Source organism: Plecotus auritus (assembly GCF_963455305.1).
Source record: "Plecotus auritus genome assembly, chromosome: 7".
Taxonomy (NCBI): Eukaryota; Metazoa; Chordata; class Mammalia; order Chiroptera; family Vespertilionidae; genus Plecotus; species Plecotus auritus.
The window spans coordinates 165,678,117-165,698,032 of record NC_137774.1 but is presented as its reverse complement, the minus strand read 5'-3'; the positions used below and the strand labels follow the sequence as shown (position 1 = coordinate 165,698,032).

The window sequence follows — 19,916 nt, the reverse complement described above, 5'->3', positions numbered from 1 at the left end:
GGTGTTTTTGTTTCCTTTAGACAAATATCCAGAACTAGAATCACTGGATCATAATGCAGTCCTATTTTTAATTTTTTGAGGAATCTCCACACTGCTTTCCCTAGTGGCTGCACCAATTCGCAATCTCAACCACAATGCCTAAGAGTCCCCTTTCTCCATATGCTCACCAACACTTGCTATTTCTTATCTTTTTGATGATAGTCATTGCAAGAGATGTAAGGTGGTATGTCATTATGGTTTTGATTTACATTTCCCTGAGTATTACCGATGTTAAGCACCTTTTTATACACCTATTGCCCATCTGTATGTCTTATTTAGAAAAATGTCTACTCAGATCTTTTGTCCATTCTTAATTGGATTATTTGTGGGGTGTTTTGTTTGTTTTGTTGCTGTTGAGCTGTATGAGTTCTTTGTGTATTTTGAATATTAACCCCTTATCAGATATGTGACTTGCAAATGTATTTCCTCCCATTCCACAGGGTGCCTTCCCATTTGGTTGACGGGTTCCTTTGCTGTGCAGATGCTTTTTGGTTTGATGGAGTCTCACTTGTTTATTTCTGCTTGTGTTGCCCTTAAGTAATCCGTAAGATGCAGCGATTTTATTTGCAGATCTTGGTGCTTCTGGAAAACCCATACCCACGCGCCAGGGCAGCCTTTTCTGAGTTTGGAACCGGTTGTAGTGCTGCATGCAGATGGTTCTGGCTATTCCCGCAGCTTTGAAAGCACAACCAGCTGTCAGCCACACCACCGCCTGAGGAACCAGCTAACGATGGCAGCCAGGGCCTGGGTGAGAGGAGCTTCCTGCCTCGGTGCGCCAGCTTGGCCGCGCATCATTTCCACGCGGTTTAATTAAGCAAAAGCCCTCACTGCCTTCTCTCTGGCTGCCAGGCTTGTCAGCACCTTTCTGAGAGGTCAGGTGCCAGTGGCCGGCCGGGGAGGGAGTCTGCCTCTGCCTGGGCAGTGGGGAGCCTGCTCTTCCCCACCTGCTCCTCCACCAGCTGCACAGCCCCTCTCCGGGGGTGTCAGGGGACAGGACTATAGACTTTAGTTCATGGTAAGCTAGTGACCTGATATCACAACTAATAAACTACAATTATAACAAAACAAAGCATGTGAGCTCTGTATGCCAGGAATCTTACAGACATGGACCTAAAGGCCTCTGCCGAGTTTATGAAGACATTCACTGAACTGGAGCCAGCATTATATATTTCTTCCCACTATAAACTAGTAACTTGCTCTCCAACCCTGGCCTCTTCTTGGTATTTCAGTCCTCGTAAAGTTCCATGGGTATATTTGAAAGGAACCATGAAGTTAGCTTTCAATTAGTCATTCACTCTGTTTAAAGTTCTTCGGGAGGAGAGAGGGTTAACTTGGGAAATAAAAGTTCTTTGGGGGCAACCTGCTGTATCGCTCAGCTCTTCCTCTGCTCCTCTCAGATAATCCCTGCTTACACACCTTCTCGGGTCACTGGAACTGGGGCCTTGGAAGAATTATCTGAAATCTAAGCACCATGAAACCCTAACAGAGTCACGATCAAACAGACTCAACATAGTATCCAAAGGGCTGGGCGGCTGGTGTGGCCTCTGAAGGAGGAACATCCAGGAGCCGGCTGGGCAGATGGGCGCTCAGGGGCCTGGGCTAGCAGGAGGCACCTCCTCCCATGCCCTGCTGTCCCCACGCCCTGCTGTCGGGATCTCTGCCTTCCCCGGCTTTCTCGGAGTGACTGTTTCCAGAGCTGTGTGTCACATAGGAAAGTTGGCAGCTCTTCCCTATGTGGGCTAACTCATTAAGAGATAGACCCTGTATTTAAAAACAAAAAGTGCTCTCACAGGGCTGCAGGTGACGACAGGCCAGTTCAGATGGCCCCATTTAGACGGACAGCCACACTTTTCGGTACAGAGGCGTTCACGGCTGCAGAGAACTTGATGGGCAATTATAACTTAAACACATATATCCAAATTAAACATCCAGAAGGACACAACACTCATAATTAATAGACTCAAGTCTCAAACAACACCCTGGGGCATTGGGGGGAGGGGGAGGAGCCTCCTTTATATCCCCTTATTTCAAAAATACATGTTAAAATGAATCCCAAATGACCGTCTGACGTTAGGTACCCCGCTGATGATGGCTCAGCTCAGATAAAAGCAGCATTTACGATTCAGAGGAGCTTATGAAAGGATGATCCTTCTGCAGAATCACACAGTCTACTGGGACTCTTGGCAATCACTCTAAAAATGAATGTCCACAAAACACCAGAGTCCACGCGAAGGAAACAGGGGAGAGGCGGAACGCCCTGACACCGGCAGGGAAGGCTGGCGGGAGGGACACTGAGCATCTTCGTTACCTGACTTGGCCCTGGTTCTCCTTCTCACATCCCAAGGCTACACTGTTGGGAAAGGTCGGCCTCTCTTTATCCGGACTGCACAGTGAACTAGACACTGGAAAAGATGGCGCTGCAACGAGGCGAAGTATGTAATTTTGTCCCTAAGAAACATCACACATTTGGGGCCACGCTAGATAATGAGCTCATCATACAGAAGTCTCGGCAGCCAGCTCCCGAATGAGGAAGGGCTCTTGGTGATTCCACGGAGACACAAGGGACTGCAAACTTCTCTGAGATCCAGAAAAAGAAGCCTAGAACATTCTAGCTTTTCCTTCTTCAGCCGGCAACCATTTCTGGTTTTCAGGCCCTAGCTTCCCGTAGAGAACCACCTCTGAAGACACCATATCCTGGCTACATGTGCTCTGATGGGTGCGGCTGTGCACGGTGAGTGGAGGGTCCCTCCCACAGAGCCATGAGCCAGGGTACCCACCATGTGTCCGTGCCAGTGGGGCATGCACCTTCCAAATCCCCACCCCTCCTTTTCATCCCAGCAAGAGAGGCAGCTCTACATGGGCAAGAAACGGAACAACATTTCCAATTGTTTCCCCACTCACTCTTCCTCCCATCTGCCGTCACGGCCACCTGGCTGGAGTTTCTAGGGAATCCTAGGTGTTTCGCTGCACCTGCAGAAACAACTGGGGTGGTGGAGAAACGCTGGAGAAAAATGGCATCCACGCCAAGACAAGAGACATCCCACTGGAAAACAGGACCAAGAGAACAAAACCCATCTCTTTCCTCTACTCACTGTATTCTCAGGGCAGGGCTTGGGGTCTGGCACAGAAGTTTCTGGCAAATACTTCTTGGTTGGCTGAATGCTATCTGTCACCCTAGGGCTCCCCTGGAGCTGGGCTATGGTAAAACAAATGGCCGTTATAATGGAGGCCCTATGTAAGCCCCTCACCTCTCTATGAGGGTTAGAAGAGGCCCTGCCTGGAGACAGAGATGCACTGGTCAGCCTCCACAGCGGCTTCCAAACTCTGAAATTCTGTGCCATGGTTACATCAATTAGGAGGCAGTCAGCATTCCACAAATAAGACTATAGTTGTAGCAAGTGCATTTCCCTTCCTTTAAATCAGATCCACTTCCCGTCTTCCGTGTCCATTTGAGTTAAGACAACAGACAGGGTTTGTCAGAATAAGGCTATTAAAAATTAGCCCATCTCCTTAAGAGCTATGGATTCATTTATAAGCAAGCAGAAAACCTTAGGGAAACCCAGTCATCAATGAACCTGACAAAGGACAATATGCTGCGCATGAATTTAATAATGAAGTGTTCCTGGAGATGTGGGGACGTGTAAATATAATTCTTTCAAAAGGAATGGGTCATTTGTCTCTAGGTGATTGGGGGCAACATGTGTGAGAAGCGAGGGTAACTGTATCTCTCCTTTTCTCCTCAGATGAAAGGCCGAGGTGATGACCCAGCCTTTCCTGTCCTGAGGTCTGGTCAACCTGCTCCTTTGACCTTCTTTTCATGGAAACAAAACAGAAGAGGGGAAAAAAATCTCAGCTGTTCTCCTTCATGCCCCTACTGTTAAAATAACAATGCCCCTGTGAAGCATTTAACTGCCCTCATCACCAAGAGACTGACACCTTCCAGGCACTAGGAATTGCTCCCAATTGTATTCACACCCACCTCGCTAGCACCTAATTCTTCAGAGTCTAATCTCTGTGCTCAAAAGGAGGTTATCCTTTTGTTTTCTCCAAATAATGATGTACTGTTTGGCCAAAGCCATCAATCCTGGTGTGAGATTTAGGTTGACAATTCAAAGATGTTGAGCGTGCTGACTGTCTGAGCCCTTGGCACTGTGGTGTCCAAGATCCCAGGACTAATTTTGGATCATTGGAAATCAGCCACCACAGGATACACTTGCACTCGTTAAAAATAGCCCAGCTACCCCTCCGAACATTTCAAGCCACAGACCAGGGCTTCTTGTCTCAGACCCGGCTTGCTCCTCTGGAATGCAGTAAAAGAATAGAATTCCGTAACATGAGATTTTTGAGATTGTCCTTAAGATTTTTTTAAATAGACTTTTCACTTCAGTACAGTAAATAATTATTTTAAAAGACTGTGATTGTAGAATTGAACATCTTTTCTTTAAGTAGAAGCAAGCCATATGGTATATTGCAGATCAATAGAAAACAATATTATTTCAGAAGACTCCCTGGGCCTCCACTCCACTTAAATGTGGAGCATTTAATTAAACAATCCAATTAATCATCTGGAAGCTAATATGGGGAAAGGAAACAGCTGACAACTTCCTAATTGCTCAAAAAAGCCAAACATTTCAAACAAGTATGTTTTATATGTACCTCTAATTATGTGTTTATATGAATTCCATTAGCTTTCTACCAATCTTTGGAAGTCTAATGCTAAACTCTTACATAGAAATACATCTACAAAACCTTTTCCTTCCCACATATAGGAAGAGATGGGTCTGGCTGGCACTGATGACACCTGCACAGGGCCTTTTTAAATATCTGACACGACATGTGACATATTTGGGTCGCACTGCCATTATCAGGCAAAATGGCTAACTGGCAAAAGTCAAAATGTATCCCAACAGGTAGGTTCTAAAAACCCGGTAGCCTTTTCCTAAAGAGGCATAAAAACCGCCAGGAGCAGCCCATGCACCTCCCAGCAAGCAGCCTCCGCAACGTGCATCCGATTTGCTTTCCTAAGTTTACCCCTGCAGGCTTCAATGAGCCTGGCAGCCAACCCTGTGTTCACTCAAAAGTGCAATTAAAGAAGAACCCACCAGGCATGGCCGGTAGCTCAGAACTTTGTCCCGATAAGCCAAGGCTGTGGGTTCAATCCCTGGTCAGAGCACATACAAGTGTCAACTGATGAAAGCATCAATAAGTGGAACAACAAACCAATGTTCCCCTCTCTCCCCCTCTCTCCTTCTCTCCTTCTCTCTCTCTCTCTCTCTCTCTCTCTCTCTCTCTCTCTCTCTCTCTCTCTCAAATCAATCAATAATTTTTTATTTTTAAAAAAAGGAGAATCCACCAACGCCACTTGACCCTATCCCCCAACCTGAGCCACCTACTAATTACGTCCTTGGTCCAGGCCTCCTAATGACTGCCATGCCTCTGATCACAACCCTTCTTCCTCTCCTAGCACCGTCTCCAACAAACTCAAGGCAGGAAATCTGGCCCCAAAGCCAGATTTCTTGGGGAGAAGGGGAATGAAAATCCCATTGAAAGGCACTTAGTAGCAAATCCAGAACTGCATCCAGGTTCATGCCCTTCCCACCGTTAATTAAAGAGACTCTAGACTACAGGTCGTTGAAAATGAACTCGTAGCCATGTTTTATGGGCCACAAAAGTGCCCACTCTGAGCAGCAGGCAGGACAGGTGCCAGTCCATGGGGTTGCATCCCCACACCAAATTGTGTCACCATACTTCATGATAATGCTCGCCTGCCGATCGCAAGCTTGCTTGTGGGAAGGATCAGAACCGCAACGGCTTTTGCAAATAATGATTGCTGCCTCAGATGCAGGAGGAGGACAGGAGGAGGACAGAAGAAGCCAGAGTGGACTTCATTAAAAGGAATAAAAAGACTAAATGGGACCAGCATTCTCTGGAGCTCAGGGGGCTCTCCATGATTCAGGGTGATCCTTTCCTTTCTGCTCCCTTCCTTCATGTCGACCTCAAATCACCCACCAATGGAGCTGGGCCTTCTGAAGGAGGACAGGATCTGGTGGCCTGTGGATGACACTCTGGAGAATGATAAAATAAGATCTGCACCTTTATGAGTTTCTCCTTTAATGAATGCTCACTGGCTGAGAGGTCCTGATGATTCTTTTCCCCCTTGAAACACCAGAGCAAAGTAATTGGCTATGAGAAGAAAAAGGGTCTCTGAAAGATTATGAAGGAAATCTCAAGGTCACAAAGATCAAATGAAGAAGGTTTAACAGTTGTTCTCTTCCCCAAACTCACTCCAAAGCCTGGACTACTCCCCTCTACCAACCAAAACAAAGACATCTTATACACGTCTAAACTGTGTTTGAATCTGGAGTGAGTTATTTTCTGTTTTAATTTCCATGATATGATTTGTTTTTCAAAGTTCCTTTTAAATAGTATCTAGATATTGGGAAATAACCTTCTTCTCAGCCCAAAACTTAAAGTGTGGTATTCTCTGTATTCTCTTCCCCACGTTGGTCAAGTCGATCTTCCCTCTAGACATGAGCCATGTTCAGATCATTAATATCCTTGAGCCTACCTCAATAAACAATTAGTTCATTGATTGATACTCTTTTAAAAATATATCTTCAAAGTATTTTAATAGACAGGTATCTGACCACTATCAAGATTTACTGTTCTCCTCTCTTGCCCTAACTGTGGTTTATAGCTTTAGCAACTAAAGTCCAAGTCTAGAGACGTGACCTTACAACACAGATTCTTGGAACAGGGATGAGGGAGGTGTGGGACCTCCGGAAGGCCCTTCTCTGACATCACCTCTGGCGCGTGTCCCCTAAGATCCCCACTGTGAAGCTCCAATGTTTTTCCTGTGCACCAAGATAAGCCTCCATGAGATGGAAACCCAGCAAGTGGATCTGGGGAAAATGTCCAAAGCTAAATAATATTTGCAGGCATCAGCATTCACATGAATGAATCTTTGCAATTCTTACTTGCCAGCTTGCAATTTCTTGAATGATTTCTTTTCACAAGCTGGTAATAGGACCTAGGAATTCCGTCACTGCTGGCAGAGAGTAAATTTGGCTCCAGGCCTGATTTTGGAGTCTGCTTTGAAAGCCTTGACAGCCAATGTGTACTGCGTGGACTTGCAGAGCCCCACCTCCAGCCCCATCCCCTTGACCACTGCACACTTTACTTTCAAGGGTGGCATTTTCAGTACAGAAAGCTGTAGAGAAAAACACAGCTTTAAGGTGTGTATTGTAAAAAGATATATAAACAAACAAAGAAGGAACAAGGGTGGATAAGTAGAATGAGAAATACTTTTCATCCCAAGCACCTGGGTCCAGGTAGCCTCACCTACCCAGCACCACCTTTGCGGTGTAGCCAGAGGTCAAGGAAGTGAAACAGATTCAACGTTGGAGAGGAGGGAGGGTCTCAAGGGGCAGAGCTCCAAGGCTTCAGATCTTTTCCATATGACACAAGACTGAGGAATGAAGGAGGTCCGACTGCCTTGTGGCAAGTGGTTCTCTCCTCATAAGCAGGTACATGCTTGAGAGCACCACCAAATGGGAAGCAAATGTTGGGATGTAACTAAGTAGCCCTCACATTCCCGTCATACTCACAACTGACCTAGATGAGGTCTGGTCCAAATGAGCCAACATGAAGCAGCCCATGAACAAGTCTCTGGGCAAAAGAACATGCCTACAGGGTCCCTGTCATAGCAGCAGCAACTCTGAAACCCCACAGCAAAGAGCCAGGTACTGGAGACATGGCACGGTATCAGACACAGATGCAAAACTAAGCAAACCCCCTTTGACATGCTGAAGGGCATGGAAACAGTGAAGGGAAAGGAAAGGGAGAGGGCTGGGTCTTATCAGAAGTAAAGGGTCAATGAGAAGTTACTTTGAGCTCATCCTGATTCAAACCTTTCTAGTGAAGGAAGAACATAATAATTAAAAGGCTGCTGGATTAGCAGAGAAATTGACCGCAGGAGGATAATGGTAAGGAGGGAAAAATGGAGAATCCCTTCGATATGGGGCAGGTGGGGGGGCGGGGGGGCGAGAATGTCATCAAAGGATTTTGAGGGAGCAACCTTATCAAAAAGGACAGACAACCACGATCAAGTCTTCTCCTTTCCACATTGGACATCTGGTCACTTCATCTTGCGCAAAAGCTCGGTATCTGGGCACTGGACTCCTACTCTGTAGAACATGGTCTTTCTCCTATAGTTACAGCCCAGAAATATTAAATGAATGACATGCCTACCTTTAACCCCCAGCTCAAACTTTAGAAGAGTTTTCCTTCAGTGACCTGATGCCAAATATCCTCCAATGTTTAATTTCAGAGAAACAACAAGAGGTAAGGAGGTTCCAGCAGGGAAGAAGTGAGTGCACACAGCACTGCAGACCTATTCAGTCAGCCGTCCTGGCTCTTGCCGAGGCCCGGCCTGCCAGAAGGAAGTGAGGACCCTGTTCGTTTCAGAGTGTCCAGAGTCAGTATTGATGTGAACATTTGGGAGCTGTCCAGAAAAGGAAATGGTTAGAAAAAAAAAGTAAAGTCATCTAAAGTAATGATCTAATACATTTTCACCACTTAGGACAACATCTTCAATAAGTCCGTATATAACACTAAGTGTTACTTTAATTATGATCAACGCCAGCTATCGCATCCAATACAAATCAACAATTACTCTAAAGAAGGTCTTAAAACAAGAGAAAATTGCATCATTTTCTTATTCCTTGTGTTTCAAAACTAAATATATGGCCTGGCAACATGAACGTTTTTCTAATAGTGTAACCAGTCAGTCTGTTTAACAGAATGCCTAACTAGTTCTCCTTGAAATCTGGAGAACACTAATTCATAGGAAATAAAAGAAAACAAAACCACACACACACACACACACACACACACACACACACACACACAAAGAATACCAACCTAAACAGTATTTTATTGAGCAACCAAAATTATCCAAAGTGACATTAAAGATAAAAATGTCAGCTACTCCTCTGCCATGCTACATGCAGAAGGAAATATTCAATATTCATCGCATAAACAATGCCTGACCGCTCACTGAGGGTGAGTAATAATTTAGGACTGGTGGTAACAGAAAAAACATGGGCATTTTATAAATTTTGCTCTTAATCTGTGTCTTGCTTAGGCTGCAAGAGTGGGAGGAGGCAAATTCAGAACAAGCTAGTCCCAAATTACATTGGCAGGAGGTCAAAAAAAGTGTGGCACAAGGATTTAAACTCTGTTGGTCTCAATTTTGCATACAACTTCTGAGTTTTTGAATTTTGCATACAAGGACTGAAGAAATTAGACATCGTCAAAAATGCTTGCTGGAAACATCACAGGGCTGGATCAAAGTACTGTATTACTAACGGGAAGATGCATGAGAGCCCTAAGGTTGGTGGGTCTCAGCCAGCTCCTGAAGGCCATGCGGGGGTAACCTGGAGCTCGGACGTCTGTGCCAAAGAAAACACTCCCACATGGAAACCAACTGGTGTGGGGAGAGGATGGTGCCCGGAAGAGACCTGAGGAAGTCCCGAGGCAGGGGGCAGAGAGGATGTGAACACACTAAACAGATACAAGTAGCAATAAACAAGAGGGGAGAACTAAAGTCACTTCCAACCTGACATAGCAGGGGAGCAAGGCAATTACAGGCAATTCCCATGTCCCTCTACCCACAGTCTCATTTCAGCTGTGCTTGAACTGCAAAACATGGCAAAGCGGAATAGAAAAAGCTCGAAGTGATTCTATACCTCTTCTACGAAGGCAGAAAAAGAGCACAATCCCCTTTAAGTACTCAAACTCGGGGCATTGAAACACCTGCCTTCTGCCCCGGGTCTGGCTGTTGGAGGTCCTGCGCCTCACCCGCAGGAGCCAGCGTTCTGCTGAGAAAGTGCACAAGGCTACAGAGCAGGCTTCCTGGACGTTTCCCTCCGCAGGAGAGCAGCATCGCGTGTTGAGCAAAGCAGTACCGCAGCCCTAATGGGACCAGGAGATTCTGTTCCCCAACGTGTCCCCCCTGATCTTGCAACAATAAAAGTGGCAGATGAAACTGGCAGGAGAGGGGCATATCGAACAAATGACAGGGGGTTGGAGTGAACCAAACTGAGCGGCAAGGATGGCTGATTCGTCTACTGGCCTGATTAAGCTCGGCTATGTGGTCGCATCTGGAGACAACCTGGGTTTGTTTGTTTTCCTAGCAGAGACCCAGCTCTGACACACTTCCTCGGCATCAAAGAATCGCTGCTCATCCCGGCAACCGACAGCCTCAGCACCAGGCTGTGACAATCCTGGAGACACGGACTCCAGTTGGCAGAGAAGGCAGCACCCTCTGTTTAGGCCATTGGCGATTTAACACCCACTACCTTTAGCGGTTATGCCCCAGATTCATTTCTTAACAACTCTATCGAGGTATAAGTTATATCCCAAGTGTACAATTTCAATGATTTCTGTAGGTGAAGCGTTGCGTGATCATCCCCACAATCCAATGATAGAACATTTCCATCATCCCCAAAACACTGGTCACCCATTTGCTGTGCCCCGTTCCCATCCCAAGCCCCAGGCTACCATGAATCTGCTGTCTGTCTCTCATGAGTTACTTTTTCTAGGCATTTCATATAAACAGAACCACAGGATACATGGTCTTTCGTGACTGGCTGCTTTCACTAAGCATGGCGATTTGAAGTTCACACGTATCGCAGCATGAGCTCGTTTTATTGCTCAATAGTAGTCCATTGTATGGCTATACCACACTGTGTTTATCCACGCATCTGTCTCAGCTTATTAAATCCATAAATCCAACTAAGTGACAAGGCTTATTGGCCTAATAACAGAAGTAAAATAAGAAAGCCTGCCATATTTCTAATATACTCTAGAATTTCTAAAATATCTGTAATGTGTCAAAATACGTAATAAGGACACAATATGTTCCTTGGAATTTTTGTGCATAGGGGCAGGGGAGTGGAGGGCTGCTGTTTTAACTAAGACAACACCCCTGAGTTTCAATTCTTTTACTTTTTTTAATATATATAAAGTGTTTTAATACACATAAAGTGTTTTTATGCTAATTTCTAACTCAAGCAAAGTCATCCATTCATTTAACAAACGTTTACTTACTGTGCAAATAGCCCTGAATTAGCATATATGAAGTATATACAGTCCTTGGCTTACAAAGGCATTTGTATTTCAAGACTAGGCTAATGAATCAGCTTGGGGGTTTTTGAAACATTTTTCTCCATTTACCAGTAAAGAATATAATTAGTGTTTAGTTCCCATGGCCACAGTCCTTTATCTGGGATACGATGGTGCAGTCTGTACTGTTTATAGACTACATAAAGGCATTTATTGGTCCATTCACACATCACACATGGACCAAGAGCCACATGTCTGCCAGGCACTGCTGCGGCACCAGAGACACAAATGACAGCCTTGTCTGTCCCTTAAGCTTACATTCTCTATTGGTGAGAGACTTGAAGAAATAAATAGTGTGGCGGATGATGCAAAGTGCTATGAAGAGGAAAGGGGAGGCTGAAGGAAGAGAGGAACTTTTTTTTTTTTTTTTATTGATTTTTTACAGAGAGGAAGGAAGAAGGATAGATAGTCAGAAACATCGATGAGAGAGAAACATCGATCAGCTGCCTCTTGCACACCTCCTACTGGGGATGTGCCCGCAACCAAGTTACATGCCCTTGACCGGAATCAAACCCGGGACCTTTCAGTCCGCAGGCTGACGCTCTATCCACTGAGCCAAACCAGTTTTGGCAAGAGAGGAACTTTTTAAACAGGGGCCAGTTCACTGTCCCTCAGACCATTGGAGGGCCGACTATAGTTTAAAAAAAAAACTATGAACAAATTCCTATGCGCACTGCGGGCCCGGGACGAGTCGGCTGCTAAGCAGGACAGGCAGCGGCACCCGGCGGGCCGGATAAATGTCCTCGGCGGGCCGCATGTGGCCCACGGGCCGTAGTTTGAGGATGCCTGGGAAAGAGGGAATGCTACTTTAGACAGTGTGGTTTGGAGATGCCCTCAAAGCAGGGAGATCCAGAAGCAGTGAGCCATCGAGGACAGTGGAGGGAGAACCTCCCCAGCAGAAGGAAGAGAACACACAAAGGCTGGAAGCGGGTGGGAGGGGCTGCAGTCAGGAGGGAGGGACAGCAGCCGGGCCAACTCAGGTCAGGGAGCCATGGTCCCACAAGTCTCTTCCTATGTCCCAGCCTCAGATGCACAGCAGCCTGGCCCCCACCCCCACTTGCCCATTGAACCAGTTCAGTCCCCACTGCAGGTCTCTAGCCCAAGGATCATCCTGCACTTAAGCTTTGGACCCACACTCCCAGGCAGGTAGTCCTGCTAGCTTGATTCTATCCTGACACCCAAATTCAGGGGCCTCCGTCCTGCTGTGCCCTCGAGCTGTTCTCCACATCGGAATTTAGTTCCAGTAATAGGTTTTGTGTCATCATTCCCAAGGCCCTGCCCTGGTAACCAAACATCCTAACCACTCTTGTAGACAAGTCCTGCCAGACTTCCTGTCTCCACACCCCCTTCATCTTCTCGAGGCCCTGTTTCTGTAAGGTCCCACAGACCTCAGGCACACGTGGATTCTGACCCACCACTGACATTTCCAAGTCCATTCATATATTCCACCCACAGACTCTGGGCAGGGCCCTCACAGGACCTCTATCCGACACCCCCAAGTCTCAGAGGGCCAGGTATGCCACTGTCAACTGCTGCTGCCCACACCACGCCTCCCCCCTCCCCCCCCTGCCCAGTTCTAGCCAGGAATTCGTCCACCACGACTGACATCTCTCCACCACAGTGGGCGGTCCTGAACCCTGGGGACCTTTCCGTGGCCAGTGAGTGCATTCAAGGCGGAGGCCTCTCCTGGCTCCCTGCCCAATTAGGCAGCCAGCTCTATTAAACCGTGGGCTTGTGGTATGTATTCTACCCAGCTTTCTAAGCTTTCTAGTGCTAACTTTCTAAAAGCCAAGTCCACAGCCAGAAAACATGAGAATTTACAAGACAGACATCCTAGAAGCAATTCCTTTAGTTCATATTTGTATGTCAACTGGCATGAACAATGGCTTTATTACACTTTCCGCTGGACAAGGGAAGTTAACATCCAAGGCAATTCTTTTTGCTTTATGCCACCACGCACAAACAATGTTCCTGGCTTTACAATTGGTAAAGTTTTATGGCAGATCTAAATCTCAGGCCTGTAAAGGAAATCACAGAAGCCAGTGTGATTCTAAAACCCACTTGGTTGCAGGAGGTCCGACCATACGTGTCCCAGGCCTCAGAGGTGCTCTCTCCGCAGCCCGCTGGAGCAGTCCCGTCCGCAGGCAGCCTCAAGGCTGACCGAGGACAGCGTGGGAAGCCCTCTCCAAACTGTGTCACATCCCCAGGGTTGTTGTTTTTTACAACAAGGGGAGTTCTTTGCGTGGAATTTTATCTGGACTCGGTTTTATGAGGAATGCATCTCTTCGGGGAAGTTCTAGCCAAGCACTAACCATTTTCCAGGCAGCTCACAGGAAAACTGCTCAGCAGAATTCTCCTCGCGACTTTTTCTTGGCGCTGCTTTTCCCACACAGGCGCCTCACAGATCACTGTTAGGTGAGTGTGCCGTGATTGAGAAGAGGCTCTATTTCCTGTGCACAATTTGTCCTTGCTCAGTCCTGATTGTCACTTGCCTAAAACTTATTTAATTTCACATCTCAGCAAATACAGTATTATGTCTCCAGTACAGTTGGTTTCTGATAGCATCACTCTCCTGGTTACTTATCATACATATCTGCAATTGCATTACCTGTTACAGTAATGTGATCTACTCTCAAAATGTACATAAAAAAGCAACATAAAATAAAATTTTATGGGCATACTTCCTCATCATCTTACAAATGCTAGGCTAGCCAATTCCATAGAGACACAGTGACAGATAGTGACTGAAAGATGAGAAGATAAAAGATTAGTGAGTTCATGGCCTTCCAGAAATAAAAGAAATTCACCCCCTAAAAATGTATTCTTTTAAAGCCTAACACTTTTGTGTATTAATCAGAAACCAATGTTATTGTATAAGATAAAAAAGAATAGAGAATGAAATGATTTTTTTTTCAAATGCCAATATATTTTAAAACTTAGAAAAGGGAAATAAAGTGTGTTCATCTTTGCTCTTGTCAAACAACCATTAATCTTGGACAAAAAAGAAGGGATTAAAAAAAAAGACAACAGCAATTCCTATGAGAAAATGTTCTGTTTCCTTGAGCCCACTGTTGGGCTAATCCTGTTTTAAATGCCCTGCGCCAGGTGAAATATAACTTGTCTTTGAAGTTGCCTGGCTTCAAAATACTCTTGTGAAATTCAGAGCCAGGTTTCTTTAGCTCTACAACCTTCAAGTGGCAAAGGGTAATTGTGTCAATACCGGTACATTATAGTAAGTGACTTAGTAAACACTACCTTCTCTTGGACAGAGCTTGCATTTGCTTTGTCCTGTGTGGCTTAAATTCTGAACAAAAAGTTTGGGGGAGGCTCATTGAAAGTGAAAACTTTATCTATGTATATTCTAACGCACTTTTATTTTTTTCTCCCTTTCTTGCTGTTAGAAATTGATTTTATATATCAGATAACAGGACCTGATGAATTCACATCAAAGAAATAAGTGACATATGTAATCAAGCATACCAAAAGGCAAAAGGTGCTTCATCAACCTGCTTGCCAATGAGTAACTCCTCACCTGTTGAATTTATCTTTAGGATGCGACCAACTTGTACAGGAATTAGAGACAGCAGATTGTCCCCTCTCTATGGCAGGTCATTTCTACAAGGCAGAAGGCAGAGTGATAAAAAACAATCAATTTTCAACAAAACTGCGTCTCGATTTTAAAAGGTTGCTGGGAGCATATGTGAAAATGTCTGTGTTGTCACTAAGAGAACACAGAATATAAACAACTTAAAACACATATATATACTCATCTTAGGACTCAAGAAAAAGGTTCACTTTTCTCTAAATTTGCCAAAAGATGCAGGTGGGCGGAAATATACAAGGTCCCACTTACACAGTTTGCACTGTGGTGTAGCTCAATTTGTTAGACACCGTAATTTACATTTAAAAATTATTTAACACGAAACATAAAAATCGGTCACCTTGGTGTTATAATTATACCCTAAGCACTTTGAGTAACTATAGCAACAATTTCAGAGGCATTTTTAAATACAAATTTGGTATAATTATAGAATCGAGAATTATGGAGGAAGTATTGAGGGATGTGAGATTTTTCTGCTACACTGGACACATGCTACTACAGAAATGGATTCCTTGACTTGGGCGTGTTATTAACTAATTGATTTGTTCTACCTGCAAGCTATATGGTTTGTAATCCAAACTTCTTCTTAGGGATTAGTTTCTGATCTTAGTTAACTCCACAATTCATGATTATTTGTTTATGATGGAATACCTTTATACCTTTAGCTGGACATGTATGTGTATCAGAAGCAAAGCTTCAATTTCAAGGACCTGACAACAACAAAAAGACATTTGGAATCGTTAAAAAAATAATCACCAAGTTAATGAAAAACTGTGCAATGGTTCAATTAAGCAGCTCGCTCTACTAACATAGACTCAAGGAGCTGGCATCTGTTATTTTAAGGAATCAGCATACAACGGAGAGAAACGTTTGTTGGTTTTAACATTTGTCCCTGATCAAGAGTCTAAAGTGACTGTGAAAAGCCAAGGATGGGGCTTCGGAAGGACCATGAACTCTCTGAAACGGAAGCCCACGTTTCCGTGAATGCGCACGTATTCATTAGATCCCACGGACACCGCAGCATTAGATGCTCCTACGTTTCACTCTATCCAGCCGTGGTAAAGAAATAATTTTAAAAGGAAAGGGCAGTGAAGAACACAGGTTTATTGTTACCAAATTCGAAACATCTCAAAAGCATCTTTTGGACAGAGACAAGCTTGACCACCCCGGAGACCAAAGTCTTTGCTCCCAGCAGGGATCTCCCAGCTGTTTGCCATTAAAACCATCAAATCCGTTAGTACAATTCGTAAAAGGTATAAAATGATTAGCATCCATCCTCTCTCCCTGTTAAGAAAAGTGGGTAATAGTAAAAGCATGTAAAAGCAGGTACTAACTAGTTCATCACCCCACCATTCCAGGAGTCTGACCATGCCACACCCAGGAGAACTGCTATCTTGTGGCCAAGATTTCACAAGAGAAAAACTCAAGCAAAATGAAATCTGTGTTTCAAGTGACCCAAACTGTTACACTGAGCTTTTTTATTACAAACAAGCATGGATACAAATCTTCGGGGGTAAAAAAATATATATATCTATGTTTCCTCTGGGATAAACGCAGGCTTCCACCCGAAAAAGTTACTTAACTGATACACAACATATTATCTGAACTGAAATTGTGAACTGGTCACTCAAAATAGTGCAAGACAAACTTTACTCTCTCTTCAATAATAAAACTGGCATTAATTAACAATTAATTTAGCAATGTTATTTAGGTGTTTAAAACCTTCCCCAGTAAAGTCTGTTTTTGTCTTCCAGTGCCTCCTTAGGAGAGACTAACTATAATTAATAACATACTATCTGCTATTCCCAAACTTGGTCACGATGATGGAGCTCTTCTGGAGAAGCTAACGGTGACATACGATTGTTTTCCTTAAAAACAAGCTGCAATGATCATTTGTAACTCCTGGCATGTTAACGGATGTTCTCCTGAGGAACAGAACTTTATGTCAGTATTAAACATAACTCAGATTACCATCACGCAATTTTGATTTTTTTTTCCCCTGAGTTAAAGACAATCGTTACAGGGAGGAAGACAGATAGATGCACAGACAGGAAGAGTTTGCAGCGATATGTTTTCTCTAGAAGGAACCTTCTATTTAAAGGACTTGTTTGGCAGCCACCTTTCCTGTCCCTTCTTCTAGCAATGCTGACAGCTCCCTCTGGTCAACAGATCAGCTGCCGCCACCCTCCACCCCTATGACATTATTGCAAGACCTGCCTGGTCCTGCTGTCTGCTGTCGGGGACCCACACCCCACTCACCCAGGACCTAGTCGCAGCTCTCAGCATCCTCCCTTCTTGCGCTTCCAGCGCTCGCTCTCAGCGCCCCCTTCCGGGGATCCCCGGGACGCCGCAGGCGCAGGAAAGTTAAATCCCAACTCTGAGCGGCTGCATCCAGGTACAAAGCGAGGAAAGGGCGAGGAGGTGAACGCGCTTCCCGCCAAAGCCGGGGCATGGGGATCTGTGGGAGGCCCCGCACCGGGCGCCGCGAGCAGCTATCCTGGGAGCACCACTCCTCCGCGGGGGTTTCCTCACACATCTTGGGAGGACCAGTTTCCTCCGCGACCCAGATTTGCCTCCAGCCCCGAAACCCCGAGCCAGAGGATGCGAAATCCGTGCAGTGGCGGAGAGATGCTCGCGGAAAGGGACTCGCCAGCCTGCGGCCCATGGGGTTCTCCAGGCCTGGACTCCCGGGCCGCGGCACTCAGGACGGCCCCCAGCCTCAATCTCCCTCACTAACCAAAGCGCTCGGCGGACTTGAGCCCAAGTCCCACTGCCTCCCCGTTTCTCACGTGCGCCTCAAAACCGCTGTAACTAAAACAGAAACAGCTGCCCCAGCCGGGAGGCTGCAAGGCAGCGGCTATGAGCCCGCGAAGCCCCGGCTACCCGGACCCCTGCCCTTCGCTCCAGACGATGCGAGGCTGGGCGCGCGCCGGGTGCGGGCACACTCCACTGCGCACAGTCCGGAGGTGCTGGGTAGGGGTCCCGTCTCGCCCACCGACCGGTCGCCCCTAGGGTCGCTTTCGCTCCTTATCTCTGCACGCTCAGGCCTCGGCAAAGGCAGGGACACAAACTTCCAGCTGGTGCACTAGCTCAACCGCGGGACCCCCCGCAGGGAAGGTATCCTTCTAATCCAGTGCGCGCCACCACCCGCTGACCCGGCTCCGGCCTGCAGACCGACCCTGCCCCAGATCCACAGGACCCACACGCCCACCACTGCCGCCCCCGGTCCCACCAGCAACGCGGCGCGGTGGGGGGTGCAGCCACGACCACTCCGGGATGGGGTAGGGGGTCGCTTACCAGGTGGGACGCGCGCTCCTCGTGCCAGATATCCAGCGCCTGGAGCCCCGGAGAGGTCTTAGGGTCCTCTTCAGCGCCCGACCAGGAAAGTCGAGGCAGCAGCCGCCTCCGCCCCCTGCCACTTCCTCAGAGCCGTACCCCACTTTCTGCGCTCTGGGCTGGGGGCGCCGGCGAGAGCGGCAGGCTCACCGTCCCTGGCGCGCGGCCGGGCCGGGGGTAAGCAGGTTCGTTCCCAGCGGGGGAGACGGCAAGGAGGCAAAGTTGAGTGTCCTAACCAGCTCCGCAAGGCAGCCCCCGGGATGGGTCACAAGGACCGGCTGCCCCCGCGGAGGAGAGTTGGAGAATGGGAGCCGCCGCCCGGCAGGGGCCGCGGCTGGTCGTGGATTGCAGAGCCCACCCGCGATGGGAAGGCAGCGCACGGGAGCGGGCGCGGCGAGAGCAGCTGCCTCTGGCGCCTCCTTCCCCGCGAGTAGAGCGGCGCGGGGAGCGCGAGCTGGGAGCGCGGGGCCGCTTCGCCCCGCCCCCGGCCCGCCCCCGCCGCGCCTCCTCCTCGGGAGTGAAACCCGAGTGCTCCACCGGCGCCCGACCTCCCAGAGCCCCGCCCCCAGGACCGCCCCTTCCCGGGAGCGGGCCCCCTCTGCTCCCCGGGCACCCCTGCACCCCAGGAGCCCCACTTGGCCTCCCTGGTGCAGTGCGCCCAAGCCGGGACTTTCGGGGGCTTCCTTCCCCCCGCTCCCTCGCGCGGACCGTCGGTGGCTCCCCGCGCCTGTCCCGCCGCTCGGACGTGGCTACTTTGGGGATGGGGGTGGGGTGGGGAGCGCAGTATAAAGGGTCGGAGGCGGCGCGGGCCGAGACCTAGACGTGGCGCGTCCACTCTCCCGGCCTCCGCTCCAGGTACGTGTGCGTCCCCCGGCCAAACCGGCCGTGCTGTGTGGGGGTGGGTGGGGGTGGGTGGGGGCCGCGGAGTCCTCTTGGACTCCCCAGATGTGTAGTTTGTTTCCCCTTTTTGTGTGACATCCTCTTGCGGGCTCTGAACTGGAAACTCCTTAAAGACCAAGAGAGTCGCTGCCGGTTGTTGGAGGAGCGATTTGTGGGGTGAGCCTCCCGCCTAGTTTGGGTCGATTTCAGCGGAGTTCAATCAGAGACAGAAACAGATCAGATGAACCAGGGTGGCAGCTGAGCATTAAGAGAGGAGCTCCCGGATGGACAAGGTTAGCTCGTCCAATTCTGGGGCCAAATGTTACTTGTTGCACTTTTGCAGAATCTTTCGGATCTATGGAGCAAGTACTCAGGTGAAAAGATTCATAAAAGAACATTAAAGTACCTTTCGAGACTCCTAGAATTTGATGCTTTTTAGCACAGCATCTGCTCAGAACTCCGAAGAGCAGCGCCTGTCCCTTTTCCTCTGGGTGAGGCTGGGGACAGTATCTCTGGGCCCTTTTGTCTCCACCTGGGCTTCCGAGGGTGGCTTTCAAGTTCCCCCTGCATAGGGAAACGCATGGAAGCCCCCCACGCGGGCCTCTCTTAGCTAGTGACAGGATGTCCCTATGACCCACACTCACGAATGGCTCCAGAGCGGGTTGTGGACATGCCCCATACGGGAAAGGGGCCAGCATGCCCATAACTGTGCCATTGAGCTCATCTGTGCAACAAAGAACCCTCCACGATGATAGAAATACAAATTGACATTGAATTTTTACTTTGTAGAAATAGTTTTTAATAAAAGAATTAAATGAAAGCAATCCTGAGGGTTTCCATGGAAGCCGAGTGCAGCCCCAAATCGCCAGTCTCT

At 47.5% G+C, this 19,916-nt stretch overlaps 1 protein-coding gene across 2 annotated transcripts in view; it reads right to left on the bottom strand.

Annotated features, from left to right (window-relative positions):
- The window catches only part of SEMA5A (semaphorin 5A), a 400,847-nt gene extending 382,176 nt beyond the window's left edge, over positions 1-18,671 (bottom strand). Inside the window, exon 1 of one of the 2 annotated variants that reach the window (XM_080679990.1) lies at positions 18,125-18,671. The gene's annotated coding sequence lies outside the window, so the exon portion shown is untranslated. The remainder of the gene's footprint in view (positions 1-18,124) is intronic. The other variant, XM_080679991.1, reaches the window with a different exon arrangement.
- Positions 18,672-19,916: the final 1,245 nt, after the last annotated feature.